Genomic DNA, 27,946 nt, shown 5'->3' on the forward strand with positions numbered 1-27,946 from the left:
TGTCTCGAAGGAGTCTATTGGCTAACCCCGTTATGAATTGAACCCGGAGCAAGCGGTCTACCTCTCGGAATGCCCCCATGGCCCCTGGGTCTAGTCACTGCACCTCATTCAACGTTTCCTGTAAAATGTTCGAGTACTGCATCAAAGTCTCACATTCCCTTTGGGGCTGATTGAAAAACAAGGAACGAAGCTGGGCCACACGAGCCCGGCCTCCTGAACTCCCCTCTAACAGCTCCAAGATTTTCTCTAACGTGCTCCTCTCTGACTCTGGACGTACCATCACCATCCGCCTAGCGGCGCCCTCTAGTGCATTTAATGCCAACTCTGCTCGTAATGCGGTGGCCAGATTACACATGCGCAGAACACTCCGGACCCTCTCAGCCCAAACCTGCAACGGCATGTTACGCCCGTCGTATTTCGGCATGTGCTGGAGTAAAGCTCCTACCGGCGGGGGGGGCTGCTGGTGCAGCAAAGTCATTTCTTCCCTCGCCTCCGTCCATGACTAGCACTGGATCCTGCCGACTACGCCAAAAATGTAATGACCGGAGGTCCGAGAAAGATCCAGTGAGTCACAAACTGAGATAGAGACAGAAATAAACAACACTTTCTTTACTAAAACAGGGATTAGACTAAAATTCAGTATTGCATGAATCAGTATCAGGTTCTACCTGGGACACTGTCCCTACTAAATATACACAGTCAGCAAAAGCTGAAATCAATGTGCCAATCTCAAGGTTTCCGGCTTATGTGAATTATTCTAAGGATCTGAAACAATTTTACCTAAACACAGTGTCAGTCTAGTGAGGGTGGTCTATAGGGACCCCCTAAGATGGCACACTGAGTACAATCCTACCACTATTAACAATAACAATGCATGAAACTATACCAATTGCTCTTATACCCCTATTATAAGGATACCCGGGTATCTTAGACTATGTCTGAGGTTAACGGTAAAGTAACTTTATCACAGGCCTGTGAATCGCGGTCGCTGCAGCTACTCCCAGAAAACTTTGGCGCCAAGACAAAAGCAACGTTCACAAAAACAGCAAAGGTTCCTTGTCTTGTCGGACGATGCCGAGCCCACACGCAGGGGACTTTAGTCCTGTAACCTCAAGTTAAGGTCTGGGAGGATCTCTTCACAATTCTTGTCAGTATCCTCTCAATGTGAATGGCACCGGACCCTCTCTCTCCTCTCGCAGTCACTCACTCTTTTCCAGACCACCGACCACGTGCTTCGTCACAGAGATGGATTCCTCAGTCTCTTCGCCTTCTCAGTCGACACTTGGCTCCTTCAGCACAAAGTCTCTAGTCCACAAGTCTCTAGTCCACTCAGCATGGACTTCCACAAATCTCCAAAGAGACACACAGCTTTCCCCAGCTAAGCACTTGTTCTTAAGCAGGGACACAGCCTGTGAATCGCGGTCGCTGCAGCTACTCCCAGAAAACTTTGGCGCCAAGACAAAAGCAACGTTCACAAAAACAGCAAAGGTTCCTTGTCTTGTCGGACGATGCCGAGCCCACACGCCGGGGACTTTAGTCCTGTAACCTCAAGTTAAGGTCTGGGAGGATCTCTTCACAAGGCTTGTCAGTATCCTCTCAATGTGAATGGCACCGGACCCTCTCTCTCCTCTCGCAGTCACTCACTCTTTTCCAGACCACCGACCACGTGCTTCGTCACAGAGATGGATTCCTCAGTCTCTTCGCCTTCTCAGTCGACACTTGGCTCCTTCAGCACAAAGTCTCTAGTCCACAAGTCTCTAGTCCACTCAGCATGGACTTCCACAAATCTCCAAAGAGACACACAGCTTTCCCCAGCTAAGCACTTGTTCTTAAGCAGGGACACAGCTTCACCAGGGACAGGGGTTAACAATCTCCACAGGGAAGCTTGTAGAGACAGCGTCTTGTTCCATCTCAGTTCTCACAGACTTCCTGTCTAGCCCCTCACACAGCAGACACCCTCAGAACACACAGGGTTTCCTGGTCTGCCCCTGCTCTGAGCTCAGCCAGGCAAAAGTCACAGGGTCCTAATGCTCTCCTGCTGCTATCACAGTTCACACTCTCACACCCTTCTTAAATTTTAGTAGTGAATCACTCATTACAACATGCGTTATAGAGTTCCATAGTCTCACTGCTCTTACAGTAAAGAATCCACGTCTATGATTATGATTAAACCTTCTTTCCTCCAGATGTAGAAGATGCCCCCTTGTCCCTGTCTCTGGCCTCAGAGTAAAAAGATCAGTAGAAAGGTCTTTGTACCGTCCCCTCATATACTTGTACATAGTAATAAGATCACCCCTTAGCCTTCGTTTTTCCAAAGTAAATAACCCCAAGTGTAATAACCTGTTTTGGTATTGCAGACCCCCCCAGTCCTCAAATAACCTTGGTCACTCTTCTCTGCACTCGCTCTAGTTCAGCTATGTATTTCTTATACACCGGAGACCAGAACTGTACACAGTATTCTAAGTGTGGTCGCACTAGTGACTTGTATAGAGGTAAAATTATGTTCTCCTCATGAGCATCTCTGCCTCTTTTAATACATCCCATTATTTTATTTGCCTTTGCAGCAGCTGCCTGACACTGACCATCAAACGTGAGCTTGTCGTCCACCAATACTCCCAGGTCTTTTTCAGTGACAGTTTTGCCCAGTGTTTTACAATTAAGCATATAATTATACATTTTATTTCCTCTGCCCAAGTGCATTACCTTACATTTATCCCCATTAAAGCTCATTTGTCATTTATTAATTTATTAGCCCAAGCTTCAGTTTACATAGATCCTCCTGTAATATAAAATTGTCCTCCTCTGTATTGATTACCCTGCAGAATTTAGTGTCATCTGCAAATATTGAAATACTACTCTGTAAGCCCCTGTGAGGCAGTGACCGGAATCGTATATGAGGGACGTTATATATCCCCCAGAATGTGTACAGAGACCTATTAAATCCATTGGAGTGCATTGCAGTCACAGACACAGCTGCGGCTGCAATGCAGGAATGAAGGTGAGCAATCACCTGGTCAGACTACCTGGCTAAGGCAGATTAAGTAAACCTGGCAGGGCCTTCATTTCTTGGAGGAGGTCACAGGAGGCAGTGGGGCGGCCTCCTCAATCCAATCCGGATTTTCCAGTGGCTCTTGCCACAGGTCCTTTAAAACGCCTTCACTAAGGTTTAGTATTGTTCTATGTTGCAACCTGCTAGGAGCACAGCAGGGAAGCTCAGCAGGACTGAGTGTGGCTGAACCACCGCCTAGGAAGGCTCTGCACCTGTCAGGCTCTGAGAGGCCCGGCGTGGCCGTTGTCCCCGGCAACCATTGTTTATGGACTCATGTTAACCCGGCTGCGAACCGGAGGACTTTCTGCTTAACCGTGAGTTGCTGAATAAAAGCTGTTTATGTTGGACTTGCTTGGGTCACTGCCTCAGTTACTGCACGGTGTGAACACCGCCGCCTTACAGCTTGGTGGAGAATGCGGGCATAGTGACTGAGGCATACCCCACCGGCCGCTGCATGACCACAATCCGGCCTGCCACCTTTCAGTTCCACTCCATGGACAAAATGGAGGAGCTATTAAAGCAGCTCGCACTCGCCCAGCAGCAGCTGCTGCAGTCTCAGCGGCAACAGCAGGAGCAGCACCTGAGTCTCCAGCGGCAACAGCAGGAGCAGCACCTGAGTCTCCAACGGCAACAGCAGGAGCGGGAACAGCAGCACAATCAGCAGCAGCAGCTACTGTACCAGCAGCAGCAAAAAACAAATGAACTGATGATGCAACAGATTGCTGCCCTGCGGGAGACACCGACTGCATCAGCCCCGGAACGTCGAGACGCCCGGGACAAGGTTCGATCAGCGTTGAGGAAGATGGGACCGGAGGACGACGTGGAAGCCTTCCTTACCATCTACGAAAACACAGCAGAGCAGGAAAACCTACCAGCTGACCAGTGGGCGGAAGTGGTGGCTCCGTTTTTGGTTGGCGATGCCCAGAAGGCCTGTTTCGACCTCAGTCAGGAGGACGCCTGGGACTACCAGAGGCTCAAAGATGAGATCCTTGCCCGGCTGGGGGTCAATACATACGTGAGGGCTCAGCGTGTGTTTTCGTGGGCCTATGTGGAGACCCGACCTGCCCGGTCTCAGGCTTATGACCTCCTGCAGCTGGTAAAGAGGTGGCTCCAACCTGAGACTTTGTCCCCAGCCCAGATAGTGGAGAGGGTGGTGGTTGACTGGCTGGTGAGGACTCTGCCAGTCGCTATCCAACGTTGGGTGGGGCAAGGGGACCCCGGCACCCTCGACCAGGTGGTCAGTTTGGTTGAGCGCTACTCGGCTACTCAGGACTTCATTCGAGACTCCGCCCCCTCTCGGCTGTCACGCCGATCCCTGCCAACCCAGGAGTCGGGAAAGGGGTCGTGTCCCCCTGCTGGGGACAGTCAGCACCATGCCCGTGCTGAAGGGGAACCCCGGAGTGAGAGCGGCAGGAGACTGGTTCCCTCCCAAACTGCCATAAGACCTAACAGTACCTCCACCCTTAGGTGCTGGCGGTGTTAGTGGCCGGGACATGTGATTGCTAATTGCCCCCTGACTACGGAACCCATGGACTGTGGATATAGCCGCCGGGTCTCAATGTATGCCCAGACCGTCTGCACGGCGAGCGCCGACTCCCGGGACAGTGAACTCCAATTATGCCAGGTACTGGTTAATGGGTACCCCACGGAGGCCCTCCTGGACTCAGGGAGCCTTGTGACTTTGGTACATGGGTCGTTGGTGGCAGGAGACAACCCCTGTGAACGACCCATTGGGGTTGTGTGTATCCATGGGGACCTCCGAGAGTACCCAACTGAAGAGGTAGTCCTGTCCACGCCGTGTGGAGAAATAAAACATGTGGTAGGGGTAGTAAAAACTCTTCCCTATGGGACTGTGTTGGGAAGAGACTTGCCCCTGTTCTGGACTCTGTGGAAAAACAAAATCCACTCTCCCCCGGTAAAATGTATTACAGGCGTTGTACCCGACGAACCGGAGTCAGGGGAACCTGCCGTAGGGGTGTCCAACTTAGGGACAGAGTGTGACCCCAATAGGTTTCCCTTAGAGGTGCCACATTTGGGACGGCTCAGCTACTGGATCCCACCCTGGCTCAGGCACGGCAAAGGGTGTTAGAGGTAAATGGCGTAGCTCAACAGCCCGGTGCCGATACTGTATTTCCAAGCATGGTAATCAACAGTGAGTTGCTCTATAGGATAGATAAGATCAGGGACGAGGTTGTGGATCAGTTAGTGGCACCTCAGTCGTACCGTCGGGCGATTCTCGAGATGGCACACTCACACCTGCTGGGTGGACACTTAGGGGTAAAAAAGACGCTAGAACGTATCTTGCAGCGGTTCTTTTGGCCTGGGGTTTACGTGGAGGTCAAAAGGTACTGCGAATCCTGCCCCGAATGTCAGTTGACCACACCCACTGCAAGTTTCCGTAGCACATTGGTACCCCTGCCGGTGATAGAGGTACCTTTTGAACGGATTGCAATGGACTTTGTTGGACCCATTGTAAAATCCGCCCGTGGACACCAAAATATACTGGTAGTCGTCGACTATGCCACTCGGTACCCAGAAGCTATACCACTACGCCACACCTCGGCAAAACTGATTGCACGGGAGCTGTTTGCCATGTTCTGTCGCCTTGGACTACCCAAGGAGATCCTGACGGATCAGGGGACCCCCTTTATGTCCAAAGTGACAAGGGAACTGTGCAAATTGCTAAAAATTAAACAATTGCGCACCTCGGTGTACCACCCTCAAACTGAGGGGCTAGTAGAACGGTTCAATAAAACCCTCAAGTCCATGTTAAAAAGGGTGGTTTCTAAGGATGGAAAGGATTGGGACATGTTGTTACCCTATTTGATGTTCGCCGTCCGTGAGGTACCCCAGGCTTCCACAGGGCTCTCTCCCTTTGAGTTATTGTACGGTAGACACCCTAGGGGTCTGTTGGACGTAGCCAAAGAGACATTGGAACAAGAGCCAACTCCACATAGGAGTATAATTGAACACGTGGCTAGTATGCAGGACCGGATCGCGGCGGTCATGCCCATTGTGAAAGAGCATCTGTTAGATGCCCAGGTAGCTTAGAGGCGCACATATAATAAAAGAGCCAGAGTCAGAACTTTTAACAAGGGTGATCGGTGTTAGTACTGGTACCTACAGCCGAGAGTAAGTTCATGGCCAAGTGGCAAGGACCATATGAGATTCGAGAAAAAGTGGAGGAGGTAAATTACCGGGTGTATCAGCCAGGAAGGAGGAAACCTGAGCAGCTTTACCATGTAAACCTGCTAGAGCCTTGGAAAGATCGAGAGTGTTTAGTTACAGACTGTTATGTTCTGCTACCAGAGCTAAGGAAAGAGAGGAGATCTGTCCCTACGATAGAACTCAGCTGAATCCCTACGATGTAACAGGGGACCTGATCCTGCGATCAGACCTGCTAAAGTCCTAAGCTAGTCTGTACGGAGACCTATAGATGTGGGGAAGGAATCCCTACAAGTACTAAGGACTGGGAGGAAAATGGGACACCTCCTAACAGAAATAGTAGCAGACAGACGAACAAACAAAATATATAGAACATAGAGGTCCGTAGACCAAGCAAACTAACAGAGTTAGATACAGAGCACAGGCTAGCTAGAAAGTAGTTATACAATGAAGTCCAGCAAAGCCAGAAGGGCGGAGCAGGATTAAATAGGCCAACAAGGTCATGTGACCAGCAAAGGAAAAAACCTAAGAGCAAGGTTCTAACACAGACGTCACCCCGCGCATATCATCAGAGAGTTCTCTACCTTTAGCCAGGGAAGCTTCCGAGGGGGAGGTCAGGATAAATGGTGCCCTCACTAAACAGCAACGACGGGAGGCTCGCTCGCTGGTGCAGCACAATAACGACGTGTTCTCAGGGCTACCAGGTAGGACTACGGTTATCCAACATGACATTGTCACCGAACCTGGCGTAAGGGTACGAATAAGACCGTACCGGGTACCCGAGGCCCGGAGGCAAGCCATCACGGCTGAGGTAAAACAAATGCTTCAGTTAGGCGTCATAGATGAATCACGGAGTGAGTGGGCTAGCCCCATCGTATTGATTCCAAAACCAGACTGATCATTACGCTTCTGTAACGATTTCTGGAAATTGAATGAAGTGTCAAAGTTTGACCTTTATCCAATGCCCAGGGTGGACGAGCTGATTGAGAGACTGGGGCAGGCCCAGTACTTTACCACGCTCGATCTCACCAAAGGTTACTGGCAGGTACCCCTCACAGATTCGGCGAAGGAAAAGACCGCCTTCGTAACTCCAGAGGGTCTATACCACTATGTGGTCTTACCTTTTGGGTTACATGGGGCCCCGGCTACATTCCAGAGGTTGATGGACATAGTGCTTAAGCCCCATCAGGAGTACGCGTTCGCCTATTTAGATGACATTATCATCTTTAGCACTGACTGGCATGCGCACCTATCCCAGGTACAAGCGGTTCTGGATTCTCTCAGAGCTGCGGGGTTAACGGCAAATCCCAAAAAATGTGCGATAGGGCTAGAGAAAGCCCGATACTTGGGTTATGTGATAGGCCGAGGAGCTATCAAGCCCCAAATCAATAAAGTTGAGGCTATAAAAAACTGGCCTAAACCGTCAAGTACAAAATAGGTGAGGGCGTTCCTTGGCATCCTTGGGTATTACAGCCGGTTTATACCTAATTTTGCTGGGCGAACGGCGGCCCTGACCGATCTCTTGAAGGGAAAAAAATCGGTAATGGTTCGGTGGAACCCTCAGGCAGATGAAGCTTTTCAGTCCATGAAGTTGGCCCTGTGTGGACAGCCGGTCCTCATCAGCCCCAACTTCAATGAAACCTTCATTGTACAAACAGATGCCTCGGAGGTAGGCCTAGGGGCGGTATTGTCACAAAAAGTGAATGGTGAAGAGCACCCGGTCACCTACTTGAGTAGAAAACTTGTCCCGGCAGAGAAAAACTATAGCGTGGTAGAGAAGGAGTGTTTGGCTATTAAGTGGGCCTTGGAATCACTACGTTATTATTTACTCGGGCGTCAGTTCCGCTTGGTGACGGACCACTCACCCTTGGTATGGATGAGGAATGCCAAGGTGAGGAATGCGCTAGTCACCAGGTGGTTCCTATCACTGCAAAATTTCAGTTTCTCGGAAGAACATCGCCCTGGGAAGTCGCAGGGAAACGCGGATGCCCTGTCCCGGGCATCCAGTATGGTGGCAAATGTTCAACCCCACAAGTTTGAACAGAGGGGGGGGGATATGTGAGACAGTGACCGGAATCGTATACGAGGGACGTTATATATCCCCCAGAATGTGTACAGAGACCTATTAAATTCATTGGAGTGCATTGCAGTCACAGACACAGCTGCGGCTGCAATGCAGGAATGAAGGTGAGCAATCACCTGGTCAGACTACCTGGCTAAGGCAGATTAAGTAAACCCGGCAGGGCCTTCATTTCTTGGAGGAGGTCACAGGAGGCAGTGGGGCGGCCTCCTCCTTCCAATCCGGATTTTCCAGTGGCTCTTGCCACAGGTCCTTTAAAACTCCTTCACTAAGGTTTAGTATTGTTCTATGTTGCAACCTGCTAGGAGCACAGCAGGGAAGCTCAGCAGGACTGAGTGTGGCTGAACCACCGCCTAGGAAGGCTCTGCACCTGTCAGGCTCTGAGAGGCCCGGCGTGGCCGTTGTCCCCGGCAACCATTGTTTATGGACTCATGTTAACCCGGCTGCGAACCGGAGGACTTTCTGTTTAACCGTGAGTTGCTGAATAAAAGCTGTTTATGTTGGACTTGCTTGGGTCACTGCCTCAGTTACTGCACGGTGTGAACACCACCGCCTTACACCCCCTACAAGGTCATTAATAAATATGTTAAAAAGAAGCGGGCCCAATACTGACCCCTGTGGTACCCCACTGTTAATTGAGACCCAGTCTGAGTGTGTTCCATTAATAACCACCCTTTGTTTCCTATCACTGAGCCAGTTCTTAACCCACATACATATATTTTCCCCTATCTCTATTGTTCTCATTTTATGTATCAACCTTTTGTGTGGAACCGTATCAAAAGCTTTTGAAAAGTCCATATACACAACATCCACTGCATTTCCTTGGTCCACTCCGGAACTTGCCTCCTCATAAAAGCTGATCAGATTAGTTTGACAGGAACAGTCCCTCGTAAACCCATGTTGATATTGGGTCATGAGGTTATTCTTCTTCAGATACTCTATTATAGCATCTCTTAGGAAACCCTCCAGGATTTTACCCACAGTAGAGGTTAAGCTTACTGGCCTATAATTTCCAAGTTTGGCTTTTGTCCCCTTATTGAATATTGGCACCACATTTGCTATATGCCAGTCCTGTGGTACAGACCCTGTTATTATGGAATCTTTAAAGATTAAAAATAATGGTCTATCTATGACATTACTTAATTCCTGCAGTACTCGCGGGTGTATCCCATCCAGGCCCGGGGATTTGTCAACTTTAGACACCGCCGTACTTCCTGCTGGGTTAAGCAAGTGACATTTAATGGATAATTTTTGTCATCACTAATCATGTTTTCTGTTATGCGATTTTCTTGTGGAAATACTGTTGAAAAAAATCATTTAGCATATTGGCTTTTTCCTCATCCTCATCCACGATTTCACCCAGACTATTTTTAAGGGGGGCAACACTATTAATTTTTAGTTTTTTACTATTTATGTAGTTAAAGAATATTTTGGGATTATTTTTACTTTCTCTGGCAATGAGTCTCTCTGTCTCAATCTTTGCTGCCTTGATTTGATTTTTACAGAGTTTATTTAATTTTCTGTATTTATTTAATGCCTCATCACTACCTACTTGCTTTAGCTCTCTAAATGCTTTTTTTTGTCACTTATTGCGCCCCTTACAGCTCTATTTAGCCATAGTGATTTCCTCCTATTTCTAGCATGTTTATTCCCATAGGGTATATATTGTGCACAGGTCCTATTCAGGATGCTAATAAATGTCTCCCATTTGCTTTGTGTATTTTTATGTCTCAGGAAATTGTCCCAGTTTATTGCACTAAGATCATCTCTCAACCGTTGGAAATTTGCCTTCCTGAAGTTTAGTGTCCTTGTAACCCCTCTACTACACATCTTATTAAAGGATACATGAAAACTTATTATTTTGTGATCATTATTACCCAAGTGACCCCCTACTCGTATATTTGATATGTGGTCTGGCCTGTTGGTTAATATTAGGTCTAGTAGTGCCCCCCTTCTTGTTGGGTCCTGAACCAGTTGTGAAAGGTAATTGTCTCTCATAGTTGTCAAAAACCTATTACCTTTGCTTGAACTACAGGTTTCTGTTCCCCAATGTATTTCAGGGTAGTTGAAGTCCTCCATAATAATGACTTCTCCTTGAGTCACTGCTTCATCTATTTGCTTTATGAGGATATTGTAACATCCCTGGCGGCGTGCTGGCATGGCTTACCACCTCCCACCGTGCAAGACCGCCATCTTACCTGTCAGTCCAGGCTGCACACTTTGCTCCAGTACGTGCTGTGTGTATGTCTCTTGTCTGATTGCTTACGGCGGTGGCGCAGTTACTGCCTGATTGTTATAGTTACTGTGTGCGCACTCCTAATGCGTCCCCAGCCTATTTTTGTGAGTCACTGGATAGTTAAATCCCCTCCACCCAGTAGGAGATGCCTGAGCAACACTTTCTTTCAGTGTGTTCTGTGCAACTGAGTTGCCAGGTCCTGTCCTGTATCTTGTCTGTTTCCGCCACCCTGGGGGCTGAGTACCCAGGCCTGTTACCGGTATCTGTGACTTCTAGTCTGTTCCGCCACCCTGGGGGCTGTATACCCAGGCCCGTTACCTGTATCTGTGACTTCTAGTCTCTTTCCGCCATCCTGGGGGCTGAGTACCCAGGCTTGTTCCTGTATCTTGTTCTTGGTTCTGTTCCTGTCTGAACAGTGTCCTAGCCCATTACTTGTTTGTCTCTATGTTCGTATCTTCCCTTTTCCTGCAGTGTCTGAACCTGCACCTAACTCCAACTCGTCTCTGTACTTCTGTTTGTAAGTTTAGTGTCCACTCGCTGCTTCATTTTAAGTACCTTGTGTGTATCTGCTCTGCTTGTCTACCGCACCTGCGGTTTTGCTCTGCTCTGTTTGTCTACCACACCTGCGAGCTTTGCTCTGCTCTGCTTGTCTGCCGCACCTGCGGCTTTGTTCCTGTATTCCAGTCTGTACTGGTCCCTATCCTGCCTGAATTTCTACCTGCCAGTATCCACCTGTCTGTATACCTGTCGTTCCTGCCAGTACCCACCTGTTTGCATACCAGCCGTGCCTGCCAGTACCCACCTGTCTGTATACCAGCCGTGCATGCCAGTACCCACCTGTCAGTATGCCAGCCTAACCTGCCTGTTCCTGCATTCCCCGTTGTGGGTCAACTGCTGTGACCGGGGTCTGACCTGGAGTAGCACCTGGTCCCTCTGCTCGGTTCCTCCCTGGTTTACGGAGTCGACTGAGATGCCGTGCGACCTTGGTCAGACCGAGTTGATACTTAGTCACGCCCCTCCAGGCACTCCTCGGTTCATGGTCCAGTGGGATCACTAACCACGCTCACGCCAGTCTGTATGGGCATGTGCGTAACAGTTTGCTCAGGCCATGGTCCATCCCTGTTAAGCCCCACGGCCCTTCACTCTCGGAGACATTTGAATTCTTGTCTGGTGAATACGTGCACCAATGAAACATTTTTTCTCAAGCTGAGGTCCAGGTGACTTACGCACCAGCCCAAATGGAGCTATCAGCACTCGTTCCTGTGGATCCACCACGGTGCTATGGGGATCCAAAACAAAGCCGTGCGTTTGTGGAGCAATGTATGCTGCATTTCAAATTCTATGCTCACTATTTTCCCACTGATCGGGTTAAAGTAGCATTTATGATGTCCTACTTAGCGGGTGATGCCTTAAATTGGATCACTCCCCTATGGGAAGCATGGGATCCTATCGTTTCTGACCTGCAGGCCTTCCTGGTGGCCTTTCTAATGGTCTTCGATGACCCTAACCCTGAGGCTTCTGCTAAAGCTTCCCTTCCCAATATCCTGGAGCAGTCCCGATTGGTGATGCATGTAGGTAGCCTTCCAGCTCTCCAGCCTCAAGAGATTGCTGCCCACACAGAATCCACACAGGATGACAATACTCCACAGAATACTTCTTTTACCAACCTCAAGAGACAGTCCAGACTTGCAAGGCATAGAGGTAAATCATCACGCCAGGTTCTGTCCTCCCAAAGATCTCCTGTTCCCCAGCCTGTAGAGGCAGCTACCCGCACAGAATCTATGAAGGATGACCATGTTCGTCAGGCAAAGCAGAGGCCGGAACTCGGTCACAAAATCGGATTGCGGTCCCGCTGTGGTTGTTTGGGACACCTTGATGGTCTTTGTCCAGTGAAGGTTGGAGAATCCCAAGACATTAGGCCTGTACGAGAGGCTGCCCTTGGCGTTAGTATTTCCTCTCCACAGATGACCGCGACTGTCTCCGTGGCAAGTGAAGGCCTCGAATTAACTGGAAGTTTGGGGCGTAAAGCCTTGAAGAGTTGGTGTCTGATTCCCATCCGACAACTCCAGAATCCGGTTTGGGCATTGTCAGCGGAAGGACGAGCACTGCTCGAAAACAGTCAAAATATGTCTGTACAAATTAAGCTCCAGACTGGAGCATTACACATGAAGAAGTTCACATTCCAGGTGCTGTCTGGTTTACCTTCAGGTCATCCAGAGCCGAGACATCTAGTGCCCGCTCAGGTCTGGAGATGATGCATGGAGTTTCCTGGGGGACTGCTGAGGTACAAGGGGTGTCCAGTCCCCATATCTTCAGGACGGTCAGTTGTGTCTTCTTCTTCTTCTTTTTCACCAGATCTGCTAGTCACTGACTCGCTGTGTGCTGAAGTCTCCGAAGGAAGGGAAGCGGAGGCATTGTCCCCACACAGTCTCGACGATTGTACCAATGATCTGGCTTCAGGTACCGCCCTGCCTTGCAGACGTGTCATCTCAGAAACCAGACTGAAGTTGGTCCCTAAGCAAGGATCCTCCATCTCTAATAAATCTGGCAATAAGTCCATCAAGGCGGTGGCTACCTCCAAGTCTCTGCACCCCTCCAACCAGGTGGAGGACTTCCAGTTGTCTCCTGAATCCTCCGGGGTGCTACCTGATAACAAATGGCGAGAGACTTCTGCACCCTGTACCTGGTACTTCGCCCACTTCATCCAGTAAGCTTGGCAAAGTGTACGTCAAGACGGTGGTTACCACCGAGCCTCTGCACCCCTCCAACCCAGTGGAGGATCTCCAGTTGTCCCGTGAATCCTTTGAGGTGCTACCCAATATTAAAAAAATGGAGAGAGACTTTTCTGTGTCCTGTTCCTTGTACATCACTCACTTCATCTGTAGCTGTGGATGGCTCGATGGGAGGAAGCATCCTAGTCACCAAGATGTTGAGACCAGTTTCATTCCCTCTAGTGGAGAGAAGAGGTAATCTTCTTGAAGAGAAGGATTAACCTCCAAATTCTCTGCAGAAAATCCTTGCAGGCTTGAAGAAGAGGGGGCGTAAAGGGAAGGGGTACTGTAACATTCCTGGCGGCGTGCTGGCATGGCTTACCACCTCCCACCATGCAAGACTGCCATCTTACCTATCAGTCCAGGCTGCACACTTTGCTCCAGTACCTTCTGTGTGCATGTCTCTTGTCTGATTGCTTAGGGCGGCGGCGCGGTTACTGCCTGATTGTTATAGTTACTGTGTGCGCACTCCTAATGCGTCCCCAGCCTATTGTTGTGAGTCACTGGATACTTAAACCCCCTCCACCCAGTTGAAGGTGCCTGAGCAACACTTTCTTTCAGTGTGTTCTGTGCAAGTGAGTTGCCAGGTCCTGTCCTGTATCTTGTCTGTTTCCGCCACCCTGGGGGCTGAGTAGCCAGGCCTGTTACCTGTATCTGTGACTTCTAGTCTGTTCCGCCACCCTGGGGGCTGTATACCCAGGCCCGTTACCTGTATCTGTGACTTCTAGTCTCTTTCCGCCATCCTGGGGGCTGAGTACCCAGGCTCGTTCCTGTATCTTGTTCTTTGTTCTGTTCCTGTCTGAACAGTGTCCTAGCCCGTTACTTGTTTGTCTCTATGTTCGTATCTTCCCTTTTCCTGCAGTGTCTGAACCTGCACCTAGCTCCAACTCGTTGTCTCTGTACTTCTGTTTGTGAGTTTAGTGTCCACTCGCTACTTCATTGTAAGTACCTTGTATGTATCTGCTCTGCTTGTCTACCGCACCTGCGGATTTTGCTCTGCTCTGCTTCTCTACCGCACCTGCGGATTTTGCTCTGCTCTGCTTGTCTACCTCACCTGCGGGTTTTGCTCTGCTCTGCTTGTCTACCGCACCTGCGGGTTTTGCTCTGCTCTGCTTGTCTACCGCACTTGCGGGTTTTGCTCTGCTCTGCTTGTCTACCGCACTTGCGGGTTTTGCTCTGCTCTGCTTGTCTACCGCACCTGCGGGTTTTTCTCTGCTCTGTTTGTCTACCGCACCTGCGGGTTTTGCTCTGCTCTGCTTGTCTACCGCATCTGCGGGTTTTGCTTTGCTCTGCTTGTCTGCCGCACCTGCGGCTTTGTTCCTGTATTCCAGTCTGTACTGGTCCCTATCCTGCCTGAATTTCTACCTGCCAGTATCCACCTGTCTGTATACCAGCCATGCCTGCCAGTACCCAAGTGTCTGTATACCAGCCATGCCTGCCAGTACCCACCTGTCAGTATGCCAGCCTAACCTGCCTGTTCCTGCATGACCCGGTGTGGGTCAACAGCTGTGACCGGAATCTGACCTGGAGTAGCACCTGGTCCCTCTGCTTGGTTCCTCCCTGGTTCACGGAGTCGACTGAGCCGCCGTGCGACCTTGGTTGGACCGAGTTGATACTTAGTCACGCCCCTCCAGGCACTCCTCGGTTCATGGTCCAGTGGGATCACTAACAACGCTCACGCCAGTCAGTCCGGGCGTGAGCGTAACACATATTCTCTGCTGCTTCCATTATTTTTGGAGACTTTTAACTAACCCCTATCAGTAATTTATTATTTTTTCCCCCTCCCCTTATCTCCACCCACAGTGACTCTACATTTTCATTAGATTCACATATATTCTCACGCAAGATGGGTTTTAAGGATGATTTTACATATAAACTCACCCCCCCCCCTCGCTTGTTTGTACAGTCATTTCTGAACAGACTATAGCCCTGTAAATTTACTGCCCAGTCATGGCTCTCATCCAACCATCCAACCATATCTCAGATATCCACCACCATGTCATAATTATTTTCTAACAAAATTAATTCTAATTCCTCCATTTTGTTGGTGAGGCTTCTGGCATTAGTGTACATGCATTTTATGTATCTCTCTGTACTTCTATTCCTTCTTACTATATTGACTCTTCTAACCCCACCCCCAATTTCTTTATTTGTGACCAGGTCACTATCTGTACTATCTTCCCCACCTATACAATGAATACCCTCCCCCCAATCCCTAGTTTAAACACTCCTCCAACCTTCTAGCCATTTTCTCCCCAGCACAGCTGCACCCTCCCCATTGAGGTGCAGCCCGTCCCTAGCGTAGAATCTGTAGCCAACTGAGAAGTCGGCCTAGTTCACCAGGAACCCAAACCCCTCCTTCCTACACCAGTTCCTGAGCCACTTATTTATCTCCCTAATCTCCCGTTGCCTCTCTGGTGTGGCACGTGGTACAGGTAGTATTTCAGAGAATAGGAAGGACCGGACAACCCGGTTCTGCGTGGACTACAGGGGACTAAATGCTGTTACGGTCACCGATGCGTACCCAATGCCACGCATCGATGACCTGCTCGATCAGTTGGCTGGGGCCAAGTACCTGACCATCATGGATCTGAGATGGGGATATTGGCAGATTACACTGACCCCCGAGGCACGGGAACGCTCTGCTTTTTCACCCCATTCGGACTGTACGAATCCACGGTGAGGCCATTCGGCGTGAAGAATTCCCCTGCCACTTTTCAGTGGATGGTCAACACACTGCTCAAGGGACTCGAAGGGTACGCGGCCGTGTACCTGGATGACATTGCCATCTTCAGTCCCACCTGGGAGGATCACCTGGAGCATCTGGTGCAGGTGCTTGGGCGGATCCAACGGGCAGGCTTGACCATTAAGCCGGAAAAGTGCCAGCTGGGTATGAATGAGGTCCACTACCTGGGACACCGGTTAGGTGGGGGAGCTCTGAAGCCAGGGCCTGGAAATGTGGATGCCATTGCATCCTGACCCACCCCCAGGACCAAGAAACAGGTGATGTCCTTCCTGGGCACCATCAGGTACTATAGGAGGTTAGTCCCTCACTATAGTAGCCTGGCGAAGCCCCTGATGGACCTCACCAAGAAGAAGCTGCTCTCCGCCGTTGATTGGACAAACAACTGTGAGACCTCCTTCCGGGCGCTGAAGACCGCCCTTTCTAGCTCCCTGGTACTACAGGCAGCCGACTTTATGCGGCCATGTGTAATGCAGACTGACGCCAGTGACTTTGGCCTCGGTGCTGTGCTCAGCCAGGTCGACACTGTGGGCCATTAACACCCCATTTTGTACCTGAGCCGGAAGCTCCTACCAAGGGAGGTGGCCTACTCCATGATGGAAAAGGAATGTCTGGCAATTGTGTGGGCCCTGCAGCGTCTGCAGCCATACTTGTACGGATGCCAATTCACCATGGAAACAGACCACAACCCCCTCAGCTGGTTGCACACCGTATCCGGAACGAATGGGAGATTGCTACGCTGGAGCCTCGCGCTCCAGCTGTACCACTTTGCCATTCACCACAAAAAGGGCCGCGACCATGGCAATGCTGACGGCTTATCATGACAAGGGGAAGTTGCGGATGGGAGTGCGGGGGAACCCCGGGTGGTGTTGCCTCCTAGCGCCCTCTAAAGGGGGGACATGTGACGTAATAGTGATGCCAGGCAGGTGGCGGGGTGTGGATCCATCACAAGTAGTGGCAGCGGTAGGATTCTGCGGGGTCTCTCTGCTGCCATTTCATCATATTGGTGGCAGCTGTGGGATTCTGCGGGGTCTCTCTGCTGCAATTTCTTCACATTGGTGTCAGCGGTGGGATTTTGCGGGGTCTCTCTGCTGCCATTTCTTCACAAGTATAGTGTAGATATTAAGAGGGTACCAATTGGAGATGACAGGATAGTATCCAGCTCGTTTTGGGAAGTTTCAAAGGTAACATCCCTTAAGTTAGCCATGACGGAGAGTTTGATCTATTTATATTGGAAATAGTGCTGTGGGAGTAGTTCATATTTTCCCAAAGTTTCTGCACATGTTAGCCATCTCTGCTCAATTGGCTGAAGAAGGTGAGATATGTTCACAACACCTGCATGTTGCCTTTTTATAAAGAATTTATTCTCACTAACTTGGGGGAATTCTGGGTTTTGCCATAACGGAAGGTGTTTTGTGATACTGAATGAAAGGCCATACTTTTTCCTAACTGCTTTTCATGTAACTTAGTAATGACACGCCCCCTGGGCCGTGGGGTACTCGGTAGCCGGGCCGGTCGTTGCTAGGGGAGATGTCACAGTAGCGGTGACCCGGTCCGTGACCCAGGGCGGTCAATAAAAGGGGAATTTGGGAAAGGGGATTATAGTTTTTACGAAATAATGTTCATGACGCCACCTGTGGTATGCGGCTATATGGAGCCGCCGCTGCGGAGCAGGTACTCTGGAGCTGATGTTAATGCAGCAGAGTTGGTTCAGCTCTCCACAGGTAGAGCTAAGCTCCAGGGCGGTGCGTTGATGGTAGATGATGAAGTAACTGTGGTTGTGCAGTGTGGAGCAGGGGATGATGGTGCAGCAATGATTCACAGAGACAGTGGGGTGCAGTCTTCAGGGTTTTTACTCACGATTCTCGCGTTGCTCCTGGTTACAACTGCAGTTCATAACCACCCACATAGTCCGGTGTTTACTCAGGGAGGGGTTTAGCAAATCCTCAGGTAATTCAAGAGCACTTAGCGGGACCCATTTCTGTGTGTCCCTCTTGGTCGTCTTCCTGCGCTGGCTCTCACCCTCCTGCCCTGCACCTCGCAAACAGTGTCCCAAGCCGGTAATTGCAGATCTTGGCGGGCAACCTAAAGTTCCCTGGATCTTGTGTGGCTACCTTTTTGGCGATTAATTGCGGCTGTGGCAACTGCACCCTGAAAATGCAGAAGCCTCTAGTTTCTAGTTTCTACTCCTGGTAGATTCGGGCGTACGGGTGGCCTCCAGCACGGCCCGTACCCCTAGGATCCTCTCTTTCCTTCTGGAGCCTTCCTTCTTGCTCCTCTCCTCTTCAGTCTGACCTCCTGGGCCTCTCTCACTCAGGCCCTCTCCTCCCTGAGCAGAGCTCGTGCAGAGCTCCTGCTCCCACTCCTTCTCCTCAGACTAAGCCCCCACTTCCAAGATGGTTCCCCATTTTATATCCTGCCTGTGCTCCCCTAAACTACGTCCTCCACCCACACCCACTGCATAGTTCCACCCTCCAGCTAGGGACCAGGTACTGTGCTCTCCCTTAGGAGCAATCTCGCCCTGCCCTACTGAAGTGGAATGTATTGGATGCAGGTGTTTGGGTCCCGGGCAGTACTCCATCCTTACCTGAGAGTGAGATACCGCACCTCTGGGTGAGATGCAGTACCTCTGTGGCAATTGAACCATCAGGGGCGCCACAGTAACATAGTTTTTAAGGTTGAAGGAAGACTAAGTCCATCTAGTTCAACCCATAGCCTAACATGTTGATCCAGAGGAAGGCAAAAAAAAAACATGTGGCAAACACTAAACTCCACATTGGGGAAAAAAATTCCTTCCTGACTACATACGACAATCAGACTAGTTCCCTGCATCATCGCCCTATCAAGGAATCTAATATATATAACTAATAATATTAAACTTTTCAAGAAAGGTATCCATGCACTTCTTAAATTTTAGTAGTGAATCACTCATTACAACATCCTTCGGCAAAGAGTTCCATAGTCTCACTGCTCTTACAGTAAAGAATCCCCGTCTGTGATTATGATTAAACCTTCTTTCCTCCAGATGCAGAAGATGCCCCCTTGTCCCCGTCTCAGGCCTCAGAGTAAAAAGATCAGTAGAAAGGTCTTTGTACTGTCCCCTCATATACTTGTACATAGTACTAAGATCACCCCTAAGCCTTCGTTTTTCCAAAGTAAATAACCCCAAGTGTAATAACCTGTCTTGGTATTGCAGACCCCCCAGTCCTCAAATAACCTTGGTCACTCTTCTCCGCACCCGCTCTAATTCAGCTATGTATTTCTTATAGACCGGAGACCAGAACTGTACACAGTATTCTAAGTGTGGTCGCAGTAGTGACTTGTATAGAGGTAAAATTATGTTCTCCTCATGAGCATCTCTGCCTCTTTTAATGCATCCCATTATTTTATTTGCCTTTGCAGCAGCTACCTGACACTGGCCACTAAACGTGAGTTTATCGTCCACCAATACACCCAGGTCTTTTTCAGTGACAGTTTTGCCCAGTGTTTTACAATTAAGCATATAATTATACATTTTATTTCCTCTGCCCAAGTGCATTACCTTACATTTATCCCCATTAAAGCTCTTTTGCCATTTATCAGCCCAAGATTCTAGTTTACATAGATCCTCCTGTAATATAAAATTGTCCTCCTCTGTATTGATTACCCTGCAGAGTTTAGTGTCATCTGCAAATGTAGCGCCCCGAGGGTTCGGTCGCTACAGAGGTATTGCATCTCACCCAGAGGTGTGATATCTCACTTCCAGGTAAGGATGGAGTGTGGCTCAGGACCCTAACACCCACATGCACTACACCACATTTCCGGGGGATAGGGCAACAATGCTCCCGGGTGTGAGCACAACTGTCCCTGTCCCTGGCTGGAGTGGGGGGAGGGAACACTTAGAAAGGGGGAACCCGGTAGTGTGTGAGTGGGGAGAGTAGATCCTGGGTGCACTGAAAAGTAGGAGTATATATGGTGGGCACCATCTTAGAGACAGTGTTCAGTCAGAGGGAAGAAGTGACAGAGCAGGGCCTCTGTGGAGCTCTGTTCTGGAGGCGGGTCTAGCCTGTGAGGCCCTGCCAGGACTGAAGAGTAGAAGAGAGAAAAGGAGGCTGGGAGCAGAGTCTCTGCATGGGCTCTGCTCCGCAGGCAGGCCAAGTCTCAAGGCCTGGTCCTGGAAGAGAGGAAAGGAGAGGAGAAGAACGGAGGAAGCTCTTGGAGAAGACTGAAGGGACCCCAGGGGTGCGGACCGGCCAGCCGCCACCGCACGCCCACCGCTACCAGAGTAGGGGGGTCAGGCCAAGAAAGGGAACCGGATCCCTCATCTAATGGAGGAGAGCAACTACCCTCAGCTAGTAACCGGAGGCCTTGGCATTGTACATGCACGGCCCCTCACTACACCCGTTAGGAAGGCACCACATAGGATCCAGGGAAGCGGAACATATGTTTGCCCACCAAGGCCCGAGGCAGCTGGACAGAAACGTGGTCAATTGTGGGGTCTGACAGGCCAGAGAAAGGACACACGAAGGGGGTCCTGAAAAGCATTCCAAAGGTACCTGGGAGTTGCCGAGCCCCTCACCTGGTGAGCACAGCACGATGTGGGCAGCCATTACCTGCAGAAGTGGCTTGGAGTGTAAAACTGTGAGTAAAGACCCTGGACTGCATCACTGGACTCTGAGTCATTACTGTTGCTCCCGCACACCATCACCCCCATCATCTGCACTCACTGCCCTGAGGCTATACTCCTCCCGTGGGGAGTTATACTACACCCTGCTGCGCACACAACATCAGCCGCAGCGGTCTGCCCCGCAGCGGCGGTTCTCAGTGACCGCAATCCACGGGTGGCGTAGTCGGACATTTAAACATTACAAAACCAAAGAAACAGATCCGCCACTGGTTTGACCACCCTGAGCCACGGGACCGGGTCGCTGCCATGGAGACTACAACCCCCAGCATTATACAGAGACCCGGCTCTGTGTATTCCCCTACGCACACGGCCCAGGGGGCGCGTCAACTTTGGCGTATTCGGCATAATCGAAACCAACCCGTTATCATCGGGTATTGTGTGCCTAGAGACTGTTTCACTGTATTGAATGTGGCGCCCGCCCCAGAAGAACGGACGCCATTATGTGCGCCCCAAAAGACAACAAGAAGCCACCTCCCATCGTGGGCCAGGTCCCAGAATGGCGCCAAAGACGGAGCCCACCCCCAACAGCCATGAGTGCAGCTGTAGAGATGTCCATCAACTTGGGGGGCTGCCCCTGAGAGTGATTGTCAGCAGATTGCCCCGGGACCACCCCCAACAGGGGCGTAAGGGAAAGAAAACCGAGGGGCAGGGTGTGGTTTGGATCAGTCTTGGTAGACCACACCCGGAGATGGCGGGGAGCACGAGTCCCAGCACCCTGACCAGTGGCCTACTGCAGGCCGAAGCGGCTCCGTGCAGCCTCACGGAGCTGATGGCCCAGCTCCCCGGAGAGGACCCTAAATTCCTCCGGGCTGGACTGGAGGATTTGGACCGGAGGATGGTCCAGGCGCAGCGGGAGGCCATCGCGGGGTGGAGAGAAGAGATGGGCCGGCGGGTCGCGGCCCGGCAGCAAGAGGCGCTGCAACCACCCAACAGCGTGCCTGCCCCTGAGGACGGAGGAGGACCACCGGAGGCTGAGAGCAGCGCTGCAAAGGGAGCAGGTAAGGGGGACGCCCCTGACACCAGCCAGGACGCCATTTGCCTGCCCCTGGACCCCGTCGCGTAGCCGATCGCCCCGGAAGTCGCTGCACCTCCTCCGCTCCCGCCGCCTGCACCTAGGCCCCAAGCCCCAAGCGCGGCCGCCGGACCATGTCCCACCGTGCCCCTTGATCCCGGGTGTGGCCAGAAGCTGCCCACTTCCGGCCCAGTCGCAAGGCCTGATGCCCCCAGGCGCCTTCCAACAGCAGGCGCTCCCGGTCCCAACACTACCACCAGTGGGGACCGACTTATACAGTCAACTTGCCGGTCCTGAGGGAGAGCCGGTCCCCCTGCCACGTGGATGGGTTCACCCTTGCCACCGGAGGGACCTGTCCGTGGGGGCCAAAGCCCCACTTCCACCGCTCCTGCCCGCACCGCAGCCAGTCACCATCCCCCAGCTCCCGGATGAAGAGGTCCAAATAGAGTGGGACCAGACTGGGGAGGACTTGATGGGGTTCTCACAGGAGACGCGGGCGGACGCAGCTCGCAGGCGGGAATTCTGCCGCCGGGAAATAGAGCAGCTGGAGAAGGAGAAGCGGGCGCGGCACCAGAGGCAGGAACAGCTACAGGCCCGGAGCGCGGAAGAAAAGACTTGGACCCGCCGAGACCCCCAGGCTGCACGCGGTCCCACAGTCACCGGGATCGTGGTCAGGTTCTACCAGGAGAAGGGGTGGGGGTTCATTCGGGACCCGACGACGGACACAGACCTTTTTGTTAATCGGAGGGTTGTGGAGAGTCGCCTGCCCGCGGGTCATCCGAAACGGGATCTGTTCCCGGGAGATCAGGTATCATACACCCGACACCGAGGTCTGCGAGGGTGGTACGCCCTCAACGTTCGGAGGGTGGAGGAGCACCGCTACCCTGAATCCCACTACACGGAGGACCCGGATGAGCCTGAAGAGGACGAGGAGCAGGAACGTCCACCAGAGGGATACCGCTACTAAAACGCAGCAATAAGAAACTGTATATAGTTACCCGCCAGGGTGAAAAAGTTTCAAGACACGCCATTTGCGGATTATAAAAAAGTTCACCCGGTTCGGGATTGTTGTCAGTTTATTTGTTTACTAAAGTTACCCGAAAAGGGTCTGTGAACTATCCGGCTGAGGACAGGGAGCAGCCAACCTTTCTATCCGGCTGAGGACTGGGAGCAGCCAACCTTTCTAACCGGCTGAGGACTGGGTGCAGCCAAATTTTATAAATAGTTGCACTTCTTAAGGTGCCCCCTATTGGTTTTATGCACACCTACCTCAAAAGATACTGTACCTGAAGGTGTTTGTTGCACTTAGAAGAATTGCACCTTGTTGGGTGACATGGACACCTGGTCGCGGCAAGGACTGTGACCTGCTAAAGAGACTTCATCGCAAGAATGCTGCTGAGAATAGTTTGTGTTTTCTACTTGAAGAGATGTTTTATCTATATATATAATCGTCTAATCCCGTCTGTCTTTCTGTCTGTCTTTCTGTCTGTCTGTCCAGGAAATCCCGCATCGCTCATTGGTCCGGCAGCGGCCAATCAGCGCCGCGGGATTTCTGAAAAAAGATGGCGGCCGTTAGCGGCTCATCTGCGGGACGGAGCTCAGCGTCGAGGCAGCCGGGAGATGACCGGCGCGAGGCGCTCATCTCCCGACCGCCAGCGCCGCTGACCTCCATGCGGCTAGGGTGTCAAGGGAGGACCGGGGAGTGGCGCTGCGGGTCGGGATACTTCTGCTGCGAGCGCCTGCTCATGTCCCGGGTTCTCGCAGTGGAAGTAGCCGCACAGGCAGAGCCGCTCCCCAGTCCTCACCAATACGATTCGCTGATTGGTCGCGATCTTGGCCCAAAAGTTAAACACACCTACAGGCTGAGTAAGGGCTATTTGACCAAGAAGGAGAGTGATGGGGTGCTACGCCAGATGACATGGCCTTCACAGTCACCAGACCTGAACCCAATCGAGATGGTTTGGGGTGAGCTGGACCGCAGCGTGAAGGCAAAAGGGCCAACAAGTGCTAAGCATCTCTGGGAACTCCTTCAAGATTGTTGGAAGACCATTTCCGGTGACTACCTCTTGAAGCTCATCAAGAGAATGCCAAGAGTGTGCAAAGCAGTCATCAAAGAAAACGGTGGCTACTTTGAAGAACCTAGAATATAAGACATATTTTCAGTTGTTTCACACTTTTTTGTTAAGTATATAATTCCACATGTGTTAATTCATCGTTTTGATGCCTTCAGTGTGAATGTACAATTTTCATAGTCATGAAAATACAGAAAAATCTTAAAATGAGAAGGTGTGTCCAAACTTTTGGTCTGTACTGTATATGCCAAGAGTTATATATTTGAAAGAAAATGTTATATCTATTAAAAAGTAAAGTTTAATAATGCTGAAAGTGACAGGAAAAGTTGTCTCCCATAAAGGGAAAAAGAAAATGTTGAATTGCTTTTATATGGTTGCATTTAAAATGTTTTTGCATGTCTTACAATCAATTGTCTTTTGCTCTGTTCCAGCCCGCGGACGTGCTGTGATTTACCAGGGGGAATGTAGCGCCCCGAGGGTTCGGTCGCTACAGAGGTATTGCATCTCACCCAGAGGTGTGATATCTCACTTCCAGGTAAGGATGGAGTGTGGCTCAGGACCCTAACACCCACATGCACTACACCACATTTCCGGGGGATAGGGCAACAATGCTCCCGGGTGTGAGCACAACTATCCCTGTCCCTGGCTGGAGTGGGGGGAGGGAACACCTAGAAAGGGGGAACCCGGTAGTGTGTGAGTGGGGAGAGTAGATCCTGGGTGCACTGAAAAGTAGGAGTATATATGGTGGGCACCATCTTAGAGACAGTGTTCAGTCAGAGGGAAGAAGTGACAGAGCAGGGCCTCTGTGGAGCTCTGCTCCGGAGGCGGGCCTAGCCTGTGAAGCCCTGCCAGGACTGAAGAGTAGAAGAGAGAAAAGGAGGCTGGGAGCAGAGTCTCAGCATGGGCTCTGCTCCGCAGGCAGGCCAATTCTCAAGGCCTGGTCCTGGAGGAGAGGAAAGGAGAGGAGAGGAACGAAGGAAGCTCTAGGAGAAGACTGAAGGGACCCCAGGGGTGCGGACCTGCTAGCCGCCACCGCACGCCCGCCGCTACCAGAGTAGGGGGATCAGGCCAAGAAAGGGAACCGGATCCCTCATCTAGTGAAAGAGAGCAAGTACCCTCAGCTAGTAACCGGAGGCCGTGGCATTGTACGTGCACGGCCCCTCACTACACCCGTTGTGAAGGCATCACATAGGACCCAGGGAAACGGAACATATGTTTGCCCGCCAAGGCCCGAGGCAGCTGGACAGAAACGTGGTCAATTGTGGGGTGCAACAGGCCAGAGAAAGGACACATGAAGGGGGTCCTGAAAAGCATTCCAAAGGTACCTGGGAGTTGGCCGAGCCCCTCACCTGGTGAGCACAGCACGACGTGGGCAGCCATTATCTGCAGAAGTGGCTTGGAGTGTAAACCTGTGAGTAAAGACCCTGGACTGCATCACTGGACTCTGAGTCATTACTGTTGCTCCCACGCACCATCACCCCCATCATCTGCACTCACTGCCCTGAGGCTATACTCCTCCCGTGGGGAGTTATACTACCCCCTGCTGCGCACACAACATCAGCCTCAGCGGTCTGCCCCGCAGCGGCGGTTCTCAGTGACCGCAATCCACGGGTGGCGTAGTCGGACATTTAAACATTACAAAACCAAAGAAACAGATCCACCACTGGTTTGACCACCCTGAGCCACGGGACCGGGTCGCCGCCACGGAGACTACAACCCCCAGCATTACACAGAGACCGGGCTCCGGGTATTCCCCTACGCACACGGCCCAGGGGGCGCATCACAAATATTGAAATATTACTCTGTATACCCCCTACAAGGTCATTAATAAATATGTTAAAAAGAAGCGGGCCCAATACTGACCCCTGTGGTAACCCACTGTTAACTGAGACCCAGTCTGAGTGTGTTCTGTTAATAACCACCCTTTGTTTCCTATCACTGAGCCAGTTCTTAACCCACATACATATATTTTCCCCTATCCCCATTGTTCTCATTTTATGTATCAACCTTTTGTGTGGAACCGTATCAAAAGCTTTTGAAAAGTCCATATACACAACATCCACTGGATTTCCTTGGTCCAGTCTGGAACTTGCCTCCTCATAAAAGCTGATCAGATTAGTTTGACAGGAACGGTCCCTCGTAAACCCATGTTGATATTGGGTCATGAGGTTATTCTTCTTCAGATACTCTAGTATAGCATCTCTTAGGAAACCCTCCAGGATTTTACCCACAGTAGAGGTTAAGCTTACTAGCCTATAATTTCCAAGTTTGGTTTTTGTCCCCTTTTTGAATATTGGCACCACATTTGCTATACGCCAGTCCTGTGGTACAGACCCTGTTATGGAATCTTTAAAGATTAAAAATAATGGTCTATCTATGACGTTACGTAATTCCTGCAGTACTCGCGGGTGTATCCCATTCGGGCCCGGGGATTTGTCAACTTTAGTGATTTTTAGACGCCACCATACTTCCTGCTGGGTTAAGCAAGTGACACTTATTGGAGAATTTTTGTCATTACTAATCATGTTTTCTGTCATGCGATTTTCTTGTGGAAATACTGTTGAAAAAAAATCATTTAGCATATTGGCTTTTTCCTCATCCTCATCCACCATTTCACCCAGACTATTTTTAAGGGGGCCAACACTATCATTTTTTAGTTTTTTACTATTTATGTAGTTAAAGAATATTTGGGGATTATTTTTACTTTCTCTGGCAATGATTCTCTCTGCCTCAATCTTTGCTGCCTTGATTTGGTTTTTACAGAGTTTATTTAATTTTCTGTATTTATTTAATGCCTCATCACTACCTACTTGCTTTAGTTCTCTAAATGCTTTCTTTTTGTCACTTATTGCGCCCCTTACAGTTCTGTTTAGCCATAGTGGTTTCCTCCTATTTCTAGCATGTTTATTCCCATAGGGTATATATTGTGCACAGGTCCTAGTCAGGATGCTAATAAATGTCTCCCATTTGCTTTGTGTAGTTTTATGTGTCAGGATATCGTCCCAGTTTATTGCACTAAGATCATCTCTCAACCGTTGGAAATTTGCCTTCCTGAAGTTTAGAGTCCTTGTAACCCCTCTCCTTAAAAATCTTATTAAAGGATACATGAAAACGTATTATTTTGTGATCATTATTACCCAAGTGACCCCCAACTGATATGCGGTCTGGCCTGCTGGTTAATATTAGGTCTAGCAGTGCCCCCCAACCAGTTGTGAAAGATAATTGTCTCTCATAGTTGTCAAAAACCTATTACCTTTGCTTGAACTACAGGTTTCTGTTCCCCAATGTATTTCAGGGTAGTTGAAGTCTCCCATAATAATGACTTCTCCTTGAGTCGCTGCCTCATCTATTTGCTTTATGAGGATATTCTCCACTGCTTCCATTATTTTTGGAGACTTATAACAAACCCCTATCAGTAATTTATTATTTTTTCCCCCTCTCCTTATCTCCACCCAAAGGGACTCTACATTTTCATTAGATTCTCACGCAAGATGGGTTTTCAGGATGATTTTACATATAAACTCACCTCCCCCCCCTCGCTTGTTTGTGCGGCCATTTCTGAACAGACTATAGCCCTGTAAATTAACTGCCCAGTCATGGCTCTCGTCCAGCCATGTCTCAAATATCCCCACCATATCATAATTATTTTCCAACAAAATTAATTCTAGATGTAGAGATGGTATCCCTAAAGATCACTTTTCTTGATTACTAAGGGTAGCGAAGTAAATCGTGAGTGAAGGAGAGCTGTTAAGTTATAGGGAGATGCATAGTCAGAATCTAGCGAGTAGTCTGAATTAAATGGGACTGTTGGTGATGTCAACTTCCTGTTTGTGGCGCATTAGTATATAGGAGGGGGAAAACTTTTCCAGATGGATGGTGGCCATTTTTAAGTTGGCCATTTTGGGTCCAACTTTATTTTTTTCAATGGGAAGAGGGTCATGTGACACCTCAAACTTATTGAGAATCTCATAATAAAAACTATGGTGCGCTTGGTTTTAATGTAACTTAATTCTTTCATGAGTTTTTTACAAGTTTATTACCACTTATAAAATGTGTTCAAAGTGCTACCCATTATGTTGGATTGTCAATGCAACACTCTTCTCCCACTCTTGACACACTGATAGCAACACTGCAGAAGAAATGCTAGCACAG

The sequence above is a fragment of the Phyllobates terribilis genome, unplaced genomic scaffold (genome assembly GCF_046119375.1).
Source record: "Phyllobates terribilis strain yellow unplaced genomic scaffold, ASM4611937v1 Scaffold_10__3_contigs__length_209671492, whole genome shotgun sequence".
NCBI lineage: Eukaryota > Metazoa > Chordata > Amphibia > Anura > Dendrobatidae > Phyllobates > Phyllobates terribilis.